This window comes from Scyliorhinus torazame, chromosome 20 (assembly GCF_047496885.1).
Source record: "Scyliorhinus torazame isolate Kashiwa2021f chromosome 20, sScyTor2.1, whole genome shotgun sequence".
NCBI classification, from domain to species: domain Eukaryota; kingdom Metazoa; phylum Chordata; class Chondrichthyes; order Carcharhiniformes; family Scyliorhinidae; genus Scyliorhinus; species Scyliorhinus torazame.
Window position 1 is genome coordinate 15,668,617 of NC_092726.1, and position 18,097 is coordinate 15,686,713.

Below are 18,097 nucleotides of genomic sequence, written 5' to 3' on the forward strand. Positions count from 1 at the left end.
TCTGGCCGACCTCGGCTTCCCCCCGTGACCTCGGCTCACACTGTGCGAGGCCCCCTCCTTCCTGCTTCACTGTTCTCGCCATGATTACCATAGCGCGGGAACAAAGCCCGCGCTTCCCCTTTTGGCCCCACCCCCAATGGCCGGCGCCCACAGCTCCTCATCCTCCCTCACCCCCTCCCCCACGACATGGGGAAGAGAGAGAAGTTACAGGGTCGCAGGTTTAACAATCTGGGAAGTCTTCTCTTCCCCCTTTTCCCCCCTTCATCCCACAAATTCACCCCCCCCCCCCACTTTTGTCCCAAACGTTCTTTTTCTGGCCCGCTCACTCCAGCTTCTCCTCGACAATAAATGTCCACGCTTCGTCTGCCGTTTCGAAGCAGTTTTGAAGTAGTGGTGTTTCCCTAGATGTGTGACCCACAGTCTTGCCGGTTGCAACATTCCGAATTTGACCTTCCTTTTATGCAACACCGCCTTGGCCCGATTAAAGCTTGCCCTCCTTCTCGCCACCTCCGCACTCCAATCTTGATACACGCGGATCACCGCATTCTCCCACCTACTGTTCCGAGTTTTCTTGGCCCATCTGAGGACCATCTCTCTGTCCTTGTATCGGAGAAATCTCACAACTATTGCTCAAGGAATTTCTCCAGTCCTCGGTCTTCGCGCCATAACTCGATAGGCTCCCTCCACCTCCAGCGGACCCGTCGGGGCCACCAATCCCATTAACGAATGCAGCATCGTGCTCACATATGCCCCGACATCCGCCCCTTCTGCACCTTCGGGAAGACCAAGAATCCTTAAGTTCTTCCTCCTCGCATTGTTCTCCAGCACCTCCAGCCTTTCCACACATCTTTTGTGTTGTGCCTCGTGGATCTCCGTTTTCACCACCAGGCCCTGTATGTCGTCCTCATTCTCAGCAGCCTTTGCTTTCACGACCCGAAGCTCCTGTTCCTGGGTCTTTTGCTCCTCCTTTAGCCCCTCAATCGCTTGCAATATCAGGGCCAACAGCTCCTTCTTCATCTCCTTTTTGAGTTCATCTACGCAACGCCGCAGGAACTCTTGTTGGTCAGGGCCCCATATTAAACTGCCTCCTTCCGACGCCATCTTGCTTTGTGCCTGCCTTCCTGGCCGCTGCTCTTGAGGATCCACCGCAATCCGGCTACTTTCCTCTCTTTTTTCCATCCGTGTCCAGGGGGGGATCCCCTTCTGGATTACCGCACAGTGTTATTTGCCGTTAAAATTGCCGATGGGGCTCCTATCAAGAGCCCAAAAGTCCGTTCCACCGGGAGCTGCCGAAACGTGCGACTTAGCTGGTCATCGCCGCACCCGGAAGTCCATGTGAGACCTTGTTGAAAGCCTTCTGAAAGTTTAAATACACCACATCCACCAGTTTTCCATGGTCAACTTTACTCGTGACATCTTCAATGAATTTTCATCAGTTTCCTTCCACTTGCCGAAGGTTGGATGCAATATTTTGAAAAAAGTATTTTTATTGGTATTTCAATAACAGTTACAGAGTAAAGAAGAAACGAAGAGGGGCCTCGGGGCCCCTCCTTGTCACCATAGCCGTGACTGGGGCTGGATCATATTTACATTTGTACAACAATGTTCGATTTTCAGAACGGTCTGTTGGGTTTCAGTAGGGGACATGTCGCTTAATGGCAGGAGTTGTTTCTCATTTTGTCATGGGTGTGTCCCTTTAAGAAATGTTTTTGTCTGATCACATGGCTTCAGTGATGTCATTGTGTGGGTGGAGCTGGGCTGTGGCTCTGGGAGTTGGTTTTATTTCACTTTGAGTTTGAACTGGTTTTGTTCTGCACAGGTTGAAAGAAGGTTTTTCTCTATCTGCATTTTAAAAGCTGTTTCCAGATTACTTGATAACTTCAATGAGAAAATTGTTTTTTTGGAAGGAATTCAAACTTGTTTTGGAAAGGAAACAAGAAGTATCCATACCAAGTCTTAAAGATAGTAAGAGTGCCGTAAGGTGTTGGGACGCACCTTTGAAAGGGGGGTTTCTGGTTTATCGGATCTTGTTATTAAATTGCAACAGCTTAAGTGTGGAATTTATTACGGGTTATACGTAGATTACTGTAGCTGTGTGGGGTATTCATGTTTGTACTTGATAAAAATGCTTACTGTGTGTGTGTGTGTGTGTGTATAAAAATGTTAACTAAATTCGTAGAATGAAGCTTGTTTTTTATTGGAAGTGCTTCTGGCCTCTGTTGAATAACACCTGAAAGGCAGGCCCTTGTGTTCATCGTAACCAAAATTGATAAACAGTTGTATATATACTTGGAGTGTTCTAAACCCTGGCCCATTATAGTTTCCCCCTTTTGTATTCTGGCATGCTTACGATCAATCCGAGGCTAGCAGGTCAACCATGTCTGCGATATAAAGATGTCTGCAAATGAGACCTCAAATTGACAGGAATCTAAGTCGGTGATGTTGAACCGAGTGCCTGGAGATGAACTGTAGCAAGGAGCATGGAACCAGCAGAAGAAAAGCAAAACAAATGACCCAGATAACAAAAAAAGAGAGCTCAACAGAAGAGAAAAAATACGCTAATCTCTGGCCAATGCTATTAATCAGTGCCAGCTGCAGAAATGATTGTGTTGCCATCTCAGATGGCCACCTGCAAAGGACCATGGGAATTATGGCAAACCCAGGACTCAGACAGATACAAAGCTTGTGTGTATTTGAAACGCAGATAGCTAGACCTGATCGAAACCCCCGCTCGTTTGCATTCTAATGGCCCATTTCCTCAGAACAATAAGACTGCACTCAAGAAACCGATGCAGCCACAGACTGATCGCGCCACTCCCTTTATTCACATATCCCAACCACCAAGGTCATTGACCGCTAAGGCAACCGGCCCTTTATTGGCCGAAATCGAAGGCCGTGATCGAAGCCTGTCGAATTATTGGGTCCAAGATTAAGGACCGCCCCAAAGAGAGCAAAATCCCAGAGGCATAGAAGGGGACACAGCCATATGTTCAGTCTCTTTTGGACCCAGCCTGTGCCAGCCCAACTGCAGCATAACGACCAGACAGCCAAGTTCAAGACCAACGATTGCTACCTGACTGATGAGCCCAGCAGAGACAGAGCCACTTCTTCAAACCAGCCACGTGAGATCAAGATAAAGGCCTTATCAATCTGCACAGCGCCGGTTGCCCTGAAGTTAAGTATAGGTTATTGTAGCTGATAGGTGTAGTTTAACCTGTAGTATGTTGTGCTCGCATGTCGAAGTAACCCTTGTGTGTAAATAAACCATCTTTGAACTTGAACTGACTAACTGGTGGTGTGGTCATTTGACCGATATATGGGAAAGCCTTGTGGTTCAGGAAGAAAAAGAGAAACACCCACAGTATTGGCGACGCTGTTGGGCCATAACATCATATCATAAAAAGAGCCTCAGTATCTTATTGGCGACTCGAAAGAGCAACATTATTGGTGACGCTGGTGGGATAGTATTCCATTCTGATTGGCAACAATTGCCACTCAGAAATCGGTCTCCACAGTCACAACCAACGATATTCAATCGAGGAGTGATGACACCCTGGGCACAGTCCATCCTCTCCTTAGACTGGTGAATGCCTACCTAACATGTTAGCTTTATTTGCAGTGTTTAAATCCTAAAAGAAAATATGTAGGGAGAATGAAAAGCTGGTGAGTGGTAGTGTCACCCCGCTATAGCTGAAACTAGCAGAATCTTCACACACTGGGACTGCACCTGCGACATTCTCGTTCTGCATTGTCAACTGCTTATTATGTTAACCTGTTGATCCAGCACTGAACTTTTGGTGTCCTAATTTCTCAATACATTTTTCTCTATTTGATTCTTATTGCCACAAATGATCCTTTAATCAAATGGCCTGAATTGTACTTGTTGGACTGTGCCATTATTGTTCAAACACCAAGCACTAGGACATGAAGAGCCTTTGCCTTTGCATCTGGAGGAGCAGAGGCCAAACCCTGCTCCAGACGGTCTCGCTGAGTCGAGACTAGAGTCGAGACTCTTGAGTTTTGGGTTGAAATCCCATGGGAATACCCGTGGATGCGAGCAGAGCCTCTCTGTACTGGGATGGGTTGTGGGACTTTAAGACTCTCATCATCTCTGATTAACCACTCTATTTTGAGCTGATCTTAAGATGGTTACAACAAATAAGGAGCATTCTCTACAGTCTGTCAGACTGTCAATCAGCACGTGAAACCTTCCGCTAATTCACTCGAAGGGAGGAATATGAAAACTAACTATGCATGGAGAAGTGGTCCAGAGCATTCCTATCATTTTACCTTCTTCTCCCAAGAGATATGAAAAAGCTCTTTCCATGTTTTACTGGACAAAAGCAAAATCAAAAGGGATTTTGTAAAGGCAAGTCTTTCTTTTTTAACACCGACATCCATACCAACTGTACTAACCCACATCAACCTTGTGAACCAGGATGCAGGTCAGAACATCTCCTATTGGGTTACCCTCTGAAATTAACCAAATCAACCATTCATAAGTCCAGAATTTACAGCATTGGCAGACATGCCACTCCGATGGCTCCTTGGGGCAGCACGGTAGCATAGTGGTTAGCACTGTGGCTTCACAGTGCCAGGATCCCAGGTTTGACTCCCGGTTGGGTCACTGTCTGTGCGGAGTCTGCACGTTATCCTCCTGTCTTCATGGGTTTCCTCCGGGTGCTCCGGTTTCCTCCCACTAGTCCCAAAAGACATGTTGTTGGGTAATTTGGACATTCTAAATTTTCCCTTTGTGTACCTAAACAGGTGCCGGAATGTGGCGACTAGGGACTTTTCACAGTAACTTTATTGCAATGTAAGCCTACTTGTGACAATAAAGATCATTAAATCAAAAATGATCTTAATGTGAATAATTCTTCGTGTTTATGTGATCTTTCTAAAGCAGTGGTATCAAATTCAAATAATGTTACGTGACCATTCATTCAAAGTAGAAAAACTTGGTACTTTCAGGGTAAAAGATTTAATCTAAGACAGATGCCTAAGTTTATATATTTTTTAAATCACTGAAGTGAAAATGTCAGTGCGAATAAGATTTGTTTGCAAGGATTGACTGGATGTAGCTCTGTCGTTAAGGGAGGTTGAAAAGACGTTATGACACCATGCCTACTGGGTATCTCAAGCCATTCATGTTGCTGTGGGGAGCAGTTAAATAGAATCCAGCTACTTGCACAGAAAGGCACACAGGCGAGAGCATTCTCTGCCTGCTCGAGTGTTCCTCCTAGTGGTTAGTTCAGGGACACTGTTAGATGATGAATGTGTGACTCTTGAAGACTGAAGGTGGGAAAATCTGTTTTAAGGGTTTACTTTGAAAGGGAGAAAAAAGGGTATGAACGACGGGTATTGATAGAAATAACATAAGAGGAAGTATCACAGATGAGAGACAAAGTGTGAGACTGCTTGTTATTTTAATGAGTACACTGTTGTGTGCAGATCAATGATTGAGCTCAGTGCAAAGTCCAGTGCTGATCATGGAGAAGCCATCGGAGTGACATGTCTGCCAATGCTGCAAATTCTGGACTTCTGAATGGTTGATCTGGTTAATTCCAGAGGGTAACCTAATAGGAGATGTTCTGCCCTACATCCTGGTTCATAAGGTTGATGTGGGATAGTACAGTTGGTATGGATGTCAATGTTAAAAAATAAAGACTTGTCTTTATAAAATCCCTTTCATTACAATAGGATGTTCTAAAGTACTTTTTTTTTTAATAAATATTTTATTGAAAATTTTTGGTCAACCAACACAGTACATTGTGCATCCTTTACACAACATTATAACAATACAGATAATAATGACCTTTTTTTATATAAACAAAAAAACAACAAATAAATAAATATTAAATAACAAAAATGAAAACTAGCCCTAATTGGCAACTGCCTTGTCACAAGCTATACCCCCCCCCCCCCATGTCCTGGGCTGCTGCTGCTGCCTTCTTTTTTCCCCCATCTATCTTTCTGCAAGATATTCGACGAACGGTTGCCACCGCCTGGTGAACCCTTGAGCCGACCCCCTTAGGACGAACTTAATCCGCTCTAGCTTTATGAACCCCGCCATATCATTTATCCAGGTCTCCACCACCGGGGGCTTGGCTTCTTTCCACATTAGCAATATCCTGCGCCGGGCTACTAGGGACGCAAAGGCCAAAACATCGGCCTCTCTCGCCTCCTGCACTCCCGGCTCTTGTGCAACCCCAAATATAGCCAACCCCCAGCTTGGTTCGACCCGGACTCCTACTACTTTTGAAAACGCCTTTGTCACCCCCACCCAAAACCTCTGTAGTGCCGGGCATGACCAAAACATATGGGTATGATTCGCTGGGCTTCTCGAGCATCTCGCACACCTATCCTCCACCCCAAAAAATTTACTGAGCCGTGTTCCGGTCATATGTGCCCTGTGTAATACCTTAAACTGAATCAGGCTTAGCCTGGCGCACGAGGACGACGAGTTTACCCTGTTTAGGGCATCTGCCCACAGCCCCTCCTCGATCTCCTCCCCTAGCTCTTCTTCCCATTTCCCTTTTAGTTCGTCCACCATAGTCTCCCCTTCGTCCCTCATTTCCCTATATATATCCGACACCTTACCATCCCCCACCCATTTCTTTGAGATGACTCTGTCCTGCACTTCTTGTGTCGGGAGCTGCGGGAATTCCCTCACCTGTTGCCTCGCAAAAGCCCTCAATTGCATGTACCTGAATGCATTCCCTGAATGCAGCGCTCCCAGACTTGCGAACTTCCCATCCACAAATAGATCTTTCAGTTGCGTTATTCCTGCTCTTTGCCACATTCCATATCCCCCATCCATTCCCCCCGGGGCAAACCTATGGTTGTTTCTTATCGGGGACCCCCCCAATGCTCCGGTCTTTCCCCTATGTCGTCTCCACTGTCCCCAAATCTTCAGTGTAGCTACCACCACCGGGCTCGTGGTGTAGTTCCTCGGTGAGAACGGTAATGGGGCTGTCACCATAGCCTGCAGGCTGGTCCCCCTACAGGACGCCCTCTCTAATCTCTTCCACGCCGCTCCCTCCTCCTCTCCCATCCACTTACTCACCATTGAAATATTAGCGGCCCAATAATACTCACTTAGGCTCGGTAGTGCCAGCCCCCCCCTATCCCTACTACACTGTAAGAATCCCTTTCTCACTCTCGGAGTCTTCCCGGCCCAAACAAAACCCATGATGCTCTTTTCTATCCTTTTAAAAAAAGCCTTCGTGATCACCACCGGGAGGCACTGAAACACAGAGGAATCTTGGGAGGACCACCATCTTAACCGCCTGCACCCTCCCTGCCATTGACAGTGCTACCATATCCCATCTCTTGAAATCCTCCTCCATCTGTTCCACCAACCGCGTTAAATTTAGCCTGTGCAATGTGCCCCAATTCTTAGCTATCTAGATCCCCAGGTAACGAAAGTCTCTTGTTACCTTCCTCAACGGTAGGTCTTCTATTTCTCTACTCTGCTCCCCTGGATGCACCACAAACAGCTCACTCTTCCCCATGTTCAATTTATACCCTGAAAAATCCCCAAACTCCCCAAGTATCCGCATTATTTCTGGCATCCCCTCCGCCGGATCCGCCACATATAGTAGCAGATCATCCGCATATAAAGATACCCGGTGTTCTTCTCCTCCCCTAAGTATTCCCCTCCATCTCTTGGAACCTCTCAGCGCTATCGCCAGGGGCTCAATCGCCAGTGCAAACAGTAATGGGGACAGAGGACATCCCTGCCTTGTCCCTCTATGGAGCCGAAAATATGCCGATCCCCGTCCATTCGTGACCACACTCGCCACTGGGGCCCTATACAACAGCTGCACCCATCTAACATACCCCTCTCCAAAACCAAATCTCCTCAACACCTCCCACAGATAATCCCATTCCACTCTATCAAATGCTTTCTCGGCATCCATCGCCACTACTATCTCCGTTTCACCCTCTGGTGGGGCCATCATCATTACCCCTAACAGCCTCCGTATATTCGTGTTCAGCTGTCTCCCCTTCACAAACCCAGTTTGGTCCTCGTGAACCACCCCTGGGACACATTCCTCTATTCTCATTGCCATTACCTTGGCCAGGACCTTGGCATCCACATTTAGGAGGGAAATTGGTCTGTAGGACCCGCATTGTAGCGGATCCTTTTCCTTCTTTAAGAGAAGCGATATCATTGCTTCAGACATAGTCGGGGGCAGTTGTCCCCTTTCCTTTGCCTCGTTAAAGGTCCTCGTCAGTACCGGGGCGAGCAAGTCCAAATATTTTCTGTAAAATTCAACTGGGAATCCGTCCGGTCCCGGGGCCTTTCCCGTCTGCATGTTCCTAATTCCTTTCACCACTTCTTCTACCGTGATCTGTGCTCCCAGTCCCACCCTTTCCTGCTCTTCCACCTTGGGAATTTCCAGCCGATCCAAAAAATCCATCATTCTCTCCCTCCCATCCGGGGGTTGAGCTTCATACAAATTTTTATAAAATGTCTTGAACACTTCATTCACTCTCTCCGCCCCCCGCTCCATCTCTCCTTCCTCATCCCTCACTCCCCCTATTTCCCTCGCTGCTCCCCTTTTCCTCAATTGGTGTGCCAGCAATCTGCTCGCCTTCTCCCCATATTCATACTGTACACCCTGCGCCTTCCTCCATTGTGCCTCTGCAGTGCCTGTAGTCAGCAAGTCAAATTCCACATGCAGCCTTTGCCTTTCCCTGTACAGTCCCTCCTCCGGTGCTTCCGCATATTGTCTGTCCACCCTCAAAAGTTCTTGCAGCAACCGCTCCCGTTCCTTACTCTCCTGCTTCCCTTTATGTGCCCTTATTGATATCAGCTCCCCCCTAACCACCGCCTTCAACGCCTCCCAGACCACTCCCACCTGAACCTCCCCATTGTCATTGAGTTCCAAGTACTTTTCAATACATCCCCTCACCCTTAGGCACACCCCCTCATCCGCCATTAGTCCCATGTCCATTCTCCAGGGTGGGCGCCCTCCTGTTTCCTCCCCTATCTCCAAGTCTACCCAGTGTGGGGGATGATCCGAAATGGCTATAGCCGTATATTCCGTTCCCCTCACCTTCGGGATCAATGCCCTACCCAACACAAAAAAGTCTATGCGCGAATAGACTTTATGGACATAGGAGAAAAACGAGAACTCCTTACTCCTAGGTCTACTGAATCTCCACGGGTCCACACCTCCCATCTGCCCCATAAAATCCTTAAGCACCTTGGCTGCTGCCGGCCTCCTACCAGTCCTGGACTTCGACCTATCTAGCCTTGGTTCCAACACCGTGTTAAAGTCTCCCCCCATTATCAGCTTTCCCGTCTCTAGGTCCGGGATGCGTCCTAGCATTCGCCTCATGAAGTTGGCATCATCCCAGTTCGGGGCATACACGTTTACCAAAACCACCATCTCTCCCTGTAATTTGCCACTCACCATCACGTATCTGCCCCCGTTATCCGCCACTGTAGTCTTTGCCTCGAACATTACCCGCTTCCCCACTAATATAGCCACCCCCCTGTTTTTCGCATCCAGCCCCGAATGGAACACCTGCCCCACCCATCCTTTGCGCAGCCTAACCTGGTCTATCAGTTTCAGGTGCGTTTCCTGTAACATAACCACATCTGCTTTAAGTTTCTTAAGGTGTGCGAGTACTCGTGCCCTCTTTATCGGCCCGTTGAGCCCTCTCACGTTCCACGTGATCAGCCGAGTTGGGGGGCTTCCCACCCCCCCCCCCTTGCCGGTTAGCCATCATCTTTTTCCAGCTTCTCACCCAGTTCCCACGCAGCTGTATCTCCACCAGGCGGTGCCCCCCCGCCCATCCTCTCCCGTACCCACTCCCCCCTTTCCCCAGCAGCAGCAACCCAGTAATTCCCCCCGCTAGACCCCCCGCTAGCGTAATTACTCCCCCCATGTTGCTCCCAGAAGTCAGCAAACTCTGGCTGACCTCGGCTTCCCCCCGTGACCTCGGCTCGCACCGTGCGACGCCCCCTCCTTCCTGCTTCTCTATTCCCGCCATAATTATCATAGCGCGGGAACCAAGCCCGCGCCTCTCCCTCGGCCCCGCCTCCCATGGCCAACGCCCCATCTCCTCTCCCTCCCCACCTCCCCCCAACACCACCTGTAGGAGAAAGAAAAGTTACCATACCGCAGGATTAGAACATAAAACCCCTCTTCGCCCCCCCCCCATTCGCCCCACTACTTTGTCCAAACGTTCTTTTTCATAATCCACTCATTCCAGTTTTTCTTCTACAATAAAAGTCCACGCTTCATCCGCCATCTCAAAGTAGTGGTGCCTCCCTTGATATGTGACCCACAGTCTTGCCGGTTGCAGCATTCCAAATTTTATCTTCCTTTTGTGAAGTACCGCCTTGGCCCGATTAAAGCTCGCCCTCCTTCTCGCCACCTCCGCACTCCAGTCTTGATAAACGCGGATCACCGCGTTCTCCCATTTACTGCACCGAGTTTTCTTCGCCCATCTAAGGACCATTTCTCTATCCTTAAAACGGAGGAATCTCACCACTATGGCTCTGGGAGTTTCTCCTGCTCTCGATCCTCGCACCATAACTCGGTACGCTCCCTCCACCTCCAACGGACCCGTCGGGGCCTCCGCTCCCATTAACGAGTGCAGCATCGTGCTCACATATGCCCCGACGTCCGCCCCCTCCACACCTTCAGGAAGGCCAAGAATCCTCAGGTTATTCCTCCTTGCGTTGTTTTCCAGTGCCTCCAACCTCTCCACACATCGTTTCTGGTGTGCCTCCTGTATCTCCGACTTCACCACCAGGCCCTGTATATCGTTCTCATTCTCGGCTGCTTTCCCCTTCACGACCCGAAGCTCCTGCTCCTGGGTCTTTTGTTCCTCTTTCAGCCCTTCGATCGCCTGTAGTATCGGGGCCAACAACTCTTTCTTCATTTCCTTTTTTATCGCCTCCACGCAGCATTTCAAGAACTCTTGTTGTTCAGGGCCCCATATGAAACTGCCACCTTCCGACGCCATCTTGGTTTTTGCTTGCCTTCCTTGCCGTTGTTCCAAAGGATCCGCTGCAATCCGGCCACTTTCCTCTCCTTTTTCCATCCGTGTCCAGGGGGAACACCCTCCTGGTTTACCGCACGGTGTTTTTAGCCGTTAAAATTGCCGTTGGGGCTCTTATCAAGAGCCCAAAAGTCCGTTTCACAGGGAGCTGCCGAAACGTGCGACTCAGCTGGTCATCGCCGCACCCGGAAGCGTTCTAAAGTACTTTAAATGCAATGAAATCTTTCTCAAGTGTCATCATTCACCATTGTAATGCAGCAGTGGTTTCACTCAGTTGGCTGGACAGCTGGTTTGTGATGCAGAGCAAGGTCAACAGCAGTGGTTCAATTCCCGTACCGGCCGAGGTTATTCTTGAAGCCCGCCTTCTCCACCTTGCCCAAGGTGTGGTGATCCGCAGGTTTAATCATCACCAGTCAGCTTTCCCTCTCAAAGGGGAAAGCAGGCTACGGTCATCTGGGAATTTGGTGACATTAATTGACTTTTCTTTGTGTTATAACCTGCCTGCTTACCATTGGCTGGGGACTAATGACAATCCCACAATCCTGTGGGAGTATGAGCTTCCCCAATGAGGGGTCTGAGAAATCATTAGCAGATTCCCTGTATAAATAAAGCTGGCCAGTTTGGAACTAGCAGGAAGGAGTAAGCAGCAAGTCAGGTTGCTGCTGTTGTGTATATATATGTTATTGTAAATAAATGTTATTTCTTTGTATCCTTGAAACTCGTGCTGGATTCTTCGTGGCCCTCACAAAACTGGCGACGAGGGTTAAAGTGAGTAGCTGTCTACACTGCTGAAGCCACCTCCCTGGATTTTTGTTAGATACAGGTTGGAAGTTGTTTTCTATTACATCATGCCTCTGTATGGACGTTTGGATGTTTTTGATGCTGCGCTGGAAAGCTGGAACCAGTATGCACAACGGATGCGTTACTATTTTCGGACAAACAATATCACCGAAAACGAGCGCCAGGTGGTCATATTGCTCATCGCCTGCGGCCCGCATACGTTTGGGGTGATTAGGAGCCTTACGTACCCAGCTGCGCCTGACACCAAAATGTTTGAGGAACTTGCGAATTTAGTGGGGCAGCATTTTAACCCAGCCCGTCTACGATAGTCCAACGTTACCGGTTTCATACCGCTGAGAGGACCCCAGGAGAATCCCTTGCCGATTTTCTAGGCTACGCAGGATTGCGGAGTACTGTGACTATGGTGAGACCTTGTCAGAAATGTTACGCGACCGTTTGGTTTGCGGTATTAACAATGCGGCCACCCAGAGAAAGTTGTTAGCTCAGCCAACATTGACTTTTCAACAGGCCATTTAAATAGTATTGTCCCGAGAGAGTGCAGAACGAGTTGTGCAGGAGATACAGGGAATGGAAGTGCATGCCTTGGGGCGCAACCCCTTCCGTCTGAAAATGTCCCCCCGCACTCCTGCGGTACCTTGGGCTAGACGACGTCCGGATCGACGCCACTGGCCGTCGGACATTCCTCCCCGAAGGGAGCCTTCTCCAGAACCAATGGATGAGGAGCAATGTCCGTGTCAGACTTGTTGGTGCCGACCCCGTCGTGGACGCCGGTCCTGGGGGCGCCAGAGGCGCCGTCGTTCCGACCGAAACTGGGACCAGCCCAGGGGCCGTATCTCCCATGTGGATGAACCTGCGGCGACTACTCCTGAGGACGTGGAGACGGAGGACGACTGCCTGCAGCTGCATTGTGTGGCAGCTCCCCGTGTGGCCCCCATTAAGGTGACAGTACGGGTCAATGGTCACCCGCTCGAGATGGAGTTGGACACTGGCGTAGCGGTCTCCGTGATCGCCCAGAGGACATTCGACCGCATCAAGCAGGGTATACAAACCCTTGCGTTAATCGACACACTGGCCAGGTTGGCCACCTACACGGGGGAACCATTGGACATCGCAGGAACTACGATGACCCCTGTTGTTTATGGACGCCAGGAGGGGCGTTTCCCACTTATCGTGGTGCGCGGCCATGGGCCCAGCCTGTTGGGTCGGGACTGGTTGCGCCATTTGCGCTTGCAATGGCAGCAAATCCTCCAAACAGTTTCTGGAGGGTTGACTGAGGTGCTTGGACGATACCCAGCTGTATTTCTGCCCGGTTTGGGGAAAATAAAAGGGGCTGTAGCCCGTATCCAAGTCGAACCAGGAGCCACGCCGCACTATTTCCGGGTGCGTCCGGTGCCTTACGCCTTGCTCGAGAAGGTAGAAGGGGAGCTCACTCGTTTGGAAACTTTGGGTATTATCAGGCCAGTCCATTTCGCTGACTGGGCAGCATCAATTGTACCTGTAATGAAGCCAGATGCCACAGTTCGCTTGTGCGGCGACTATAAAGTTATAGTGAATACGGCTTCCCGACTCGACCGATATCCAATGCCTCGCATAGAGGATCTCTACGCAAAGCTTGCAGGTGGACTCTCGTTCACAAAATTTGATATGAGTCACGCCTACCTACAGTTGGAGCTGGACCCTGCCTCCCGACCATATGTAACGATTAATACACACCGGGGCCTGTATGAATATACAAGTTTGCCCTTTGGAGTATCCTCTGCCTGTGCTATTTTTTAACGCGTTATGGAGGGCATTTTGAGAGGTTTACCGCGTGTTGCTGTCTACTTAGATGACGTTTTGATCACAGGGACGTCGGAGCAGGAACATTTGGAAAATCTGGAGGCTGCCCTTAGACGCTTTTCGGAGTCTGGAGTCCGTTTACGTCGCACAAAGTGTGTCTTTCAGGCGAAGGAAGTAGTCTACCTGGGTTATCGGGTGGACCGCGAAGGTTTGCACCCCGTCGCAGAGAAGGTGCGTGCGATTCAACAGGCCCCCGCCCCGACTGCACTTCGCATCTTCGTTCTTTTCTTGGCCTCGTAAACTATTACGGAAAGTTCCTCCCTAATCTGGCAACTACGCTGGCCCCGTTGCATCTTCTAAGGCAAAATCACACCTGGGTTTGGGGTCAGCCGCAAGAAACCGCTTTCCGGCGGGTAAAACAACAATTGTCGTCATCTGGGTTACTAACCCACTATGATCCTGGAAAGCCTTTGCTCGTCACATGTGATGCATTCTCGTATGGTATTGGAGCCGTCCTGTCCCACAAGATGGAGAACGGGGCCGAGCGGCCGATAGCTTTCGCCTCCCGCACATTGACTGCAGCGGAAAAAAAGTACGCGCAGATCGAGAAGGAGGGCCTGGCAGTGGTCTTTGCGGTGAAACGTTTCCACCAGTACGTGTATGGCCGCCACTTCACTATCGTGACTGATCATAAGCCTCTGCTGGGACGTTTTAGAGAAGATAAGCCATACCGCCCATTGCTTCCGCACGGATCCAGCGCTGGGCTTTGTTGGTCATTGCATACGAGTATTCTCTGGAGCCCAAACCAGGAACACAGATAGCGAATGCCGACGCACTGAGCCAATTGCATTTATCGACCGGCCCCATGTCGACCCCCACGACCGGTGAGGTGGTTGCAACCCTAAATTTTATGGACACCTTGCCTGTCACGGCATCACAGATCCATGAGTGGACCCAGACAGACCAAGCCCTGTCAAATGTTTGACACAATGTCCTGTATGGTGGGCAGCATAGACAGCTCCCAGGCAGTTGCCGGCATTTTCCTCCAAGCTGTCAGAATTCAGCGTGGAAGACGGCATCCTCTTGTGGGGGACGTGTGTGATTGTCCCGGAAAAAGGACAGGAGCTGATACTAAGAGACTTGCACAATGGGCATCCAGGTGTGACCAAAATGAAAATGTTGGTCCGGAGTTATGTTTGGTGGCCAGGCCTCGACGCCGACATTGAGAAGGTGGCCCAAAGCTGCTCCATTTGTAAGGAGCATCAGAAGCTTCCGCCGGCATCACTGGGAATGGCCAGGGCGGCCTTGGGCGTGCTTGCATGCTGATTTCGCCGGCCCTTTTCAAGGATCCATGTTCCTTTTATTAATCAACGCCCAGTCTAAATGGCTAGAGGTGCATAAGATGCTCGGCATAACGTCCTGTGCAACAATTGAGAAGATGCGTTTGTCTTTTAGTACACATGGCCTCTCCGAGGTGCTGGTCATGGATAACGGCACTCCATTCACCAGTGAGGAGTTTGCGAGGTTCATGAAGATGAACGGCATACGCCATATCCGCACTGCCCCTTACCACCTGGCTTCAAATGGGTTGGCGGAGCGCGCAGTGCAGACATTCAAACGAGGCCTAAAAAAGCACTCTTCCGGGTCAATGGACACGAGACTGGCTCGCTTTTTGTTTTCGTATAGAACCACCCACCATGCAGTGACTGGGGTAGCTCCCACAGAACTCCTAATGGGCCGGAGACTTCGCACCCGCCTTAGTATGGTTTTCCTGGACATTGGCGCAAAGGTAAGCTGCACACAAGAACGGCAGGGACAGGATTTTTCTCGGCATCGGCCAATTCAGCAGTTTGCACCCGGTGACCCAGTGTTCGTTCGAAATTTTACTGGGGGTGCCCTGTGGGTCCCTGGCGTAATCTTTCGCCAAACGGGCCCTATATCTTACCAGGCGCAAGCCCAGGGTCGTCTCCAGCACAAACATGTAGACCACGTTCGGTCCGGAAGACTATCCCTTCCAAAGATTCCCCGCCCCCGGAGATCATTTCTACAGCCGCAGAGACCAGAGACAATGGAAAGTAGTCCTCACAATCTTCCTCTGGTGCCTCACTCAAAGCCTGCGCAGGGCGTTACAGAACCGCGCGGAGATAGAGACGCCGAGATGACAGAGGCAGCAGACTCTGACTCCGAGATGGAGACACAGGATGCATCAGAGGGGGAATCCTCGGGCCCACGGGCCGTGGATGTACAACCGTAACGCCGTTCATCACGAAAGCTTCGGTCTCCGTCTCGTTACACGCCGCCCAATCCAGCGCCTCGTGCAAATGGTGTCCGGCCTGCGGCAAAACGAGTCCGACGCCCTCATTTGCCAGGGTCTTCGGTGGATTCCTTGGACTTCGGGGGGAGGGATGTCATAACCTGCCTGCTTACCATTGGCTGGGCACTAATGACAGTCCCACAATCCTGTGGGAGTATGAGCTTCCCCAATGAGGGGGGGGCGGAGAAATCATTAGCAGACTCCCTGTATAAATAAAGCTGGCCAGTTTGGAACTAGCAGGATGGCGTAAGCACAAGTCAGGTTGCTGCTGTTGTGTGTATATATTTTATTGTAAATAAATGTTATTTCTTGTATCCTTGAAACTCGTGCTGGATTCTTCGTGGCCCTCACGAAACTTTGCAGTAGCCAAGGTTCGCATAGCAAGCTCCCACAAACCATGAAACAGATGACTTTTTTTTTGATTGAGAGATAAATATGGGCCTCAATACCACGCTGACGCCACAACTAATCTTCAGAAATTGTGTCGTCTTTTGGCACATCAACAGTGCTGCCCTCCCCCAGTACTGCATTGGAGATCTAGTATATACTTTTGCACTATAGTCTGTGGAGTGGAACTTGAACCCACAATCTTTTAATATGGAAGGCTTTAAACGATGAACCATGGCTGCTTTAACACGGCTTATTTTGAAGGATTACAGTATCAGGTGTGCCGAATTAACCCTGCTGTTTACATGCAGTAAAGACTTGGATGAGATACCACAGAATGCCTGATGCTTGTTGGACTGAACCTGTAAAGGAATTACCCTTGTAAGAAAAGGAATGGGGAGAAAATTGGCAATGAGATATTTATTTACAACAAAATGTAATGTGACTTTGAAATGCTCAGTGCCTGTTCAGCAATTATCCTCTTCCTCATCAGTTTAAAATGTTGTCCTCAACTGGTTACGCTTTGGCATTTTCTTCTTTCTGATGTGCTGCTATTTTTGTTCACACAACAGTTGTTGCGAACCAATTTTGCTCAATTTCAATTTCTCCCATTTCATGGTGCAAAAAAACTCTTCACTTGCCTCCTATAAACCGTTCCATTACATTCCAACAAAAGAAAATTCTAAGATGTAGTTGCACAGCAGCCTCAAACCCAATCCAAAATATATATTTTTAAAATTTAAAGTGCCCAATTGTTGTTTTTCCAATAAATGTACAATTTAGCATGGCCAATTCACCTCCCTGCACATCTTTGGGTTGTGGGGGTGAGACCCACGCGGACACGGGGAGAATGTGCAAACTCCACACGGACAATGACCCAGGGCCTTGAAGCAGCAGTGCTAACCACTGCATCATCATGTCGCCACCCAATCCAAAATATGGCCCAAAAATAGATACTGACCATGTGTTAAATATTTGCCAGAAATATGACAAACACACCCAAACATTTGGCTTCTGAAAACAGCACATGGCACCATGTTGGATTTTTGGACGTTATGTCGATCCTTCCATTATTGCTTGATGCTCATTTGGTTATTTGACTGCGCAGAATTTTACACCCAAGGTAACCGTCTCCCTGTGGGCAAACTAAATGTGCAAAGACTGGACAGTGCAAATTAAATAATCACCCAGCTTGGGTTGAAATGCCAACAGAAAGGAATGCATAAACAACAACATCCCTGATATAAGTGCATGTGTTTGTTTCTGACAAACATTTCAGTAGGACATTTGGATTGGTATTAAAATATGCATATAGTAAATACATGAAGAACCTTGGTGTACAGTCAAGGGGCATGATGGGATGCTTCAGAATAAGAGATGAATGAATAATAGTATTTGTTCACGTGAGGGAGATAAAGGAAATATAACTCTAGACCGAGTGGAGATGCCCAAGTTGTGAGAAAACATCTGCATTTCATGTATTGCCTAACCCACTGATTAGTAGAATGATCAGTGTTTAATGGCTTTTAATGAGGTCGAGCAGTAATGTTCAGAAGTAAGATTTATATAAGGATGTTTCAAAATGTTGATTTTAGAGAGGTTTCCCTGAAGTTATCCAGGAGCTTCTCCAGTCCATGCTCAAACTCAGCCTTTTTACTTATTGTACCTCATAGACCCCAGAGTGGCTGTTTTTCTTCACAACATGAACAAATGTGCAACTTTATTTGACAAATAACCTACTTTCTCTTTCTGTGGCTCTGTGACAAATTGTGAAGCACATTGGCATGTTTT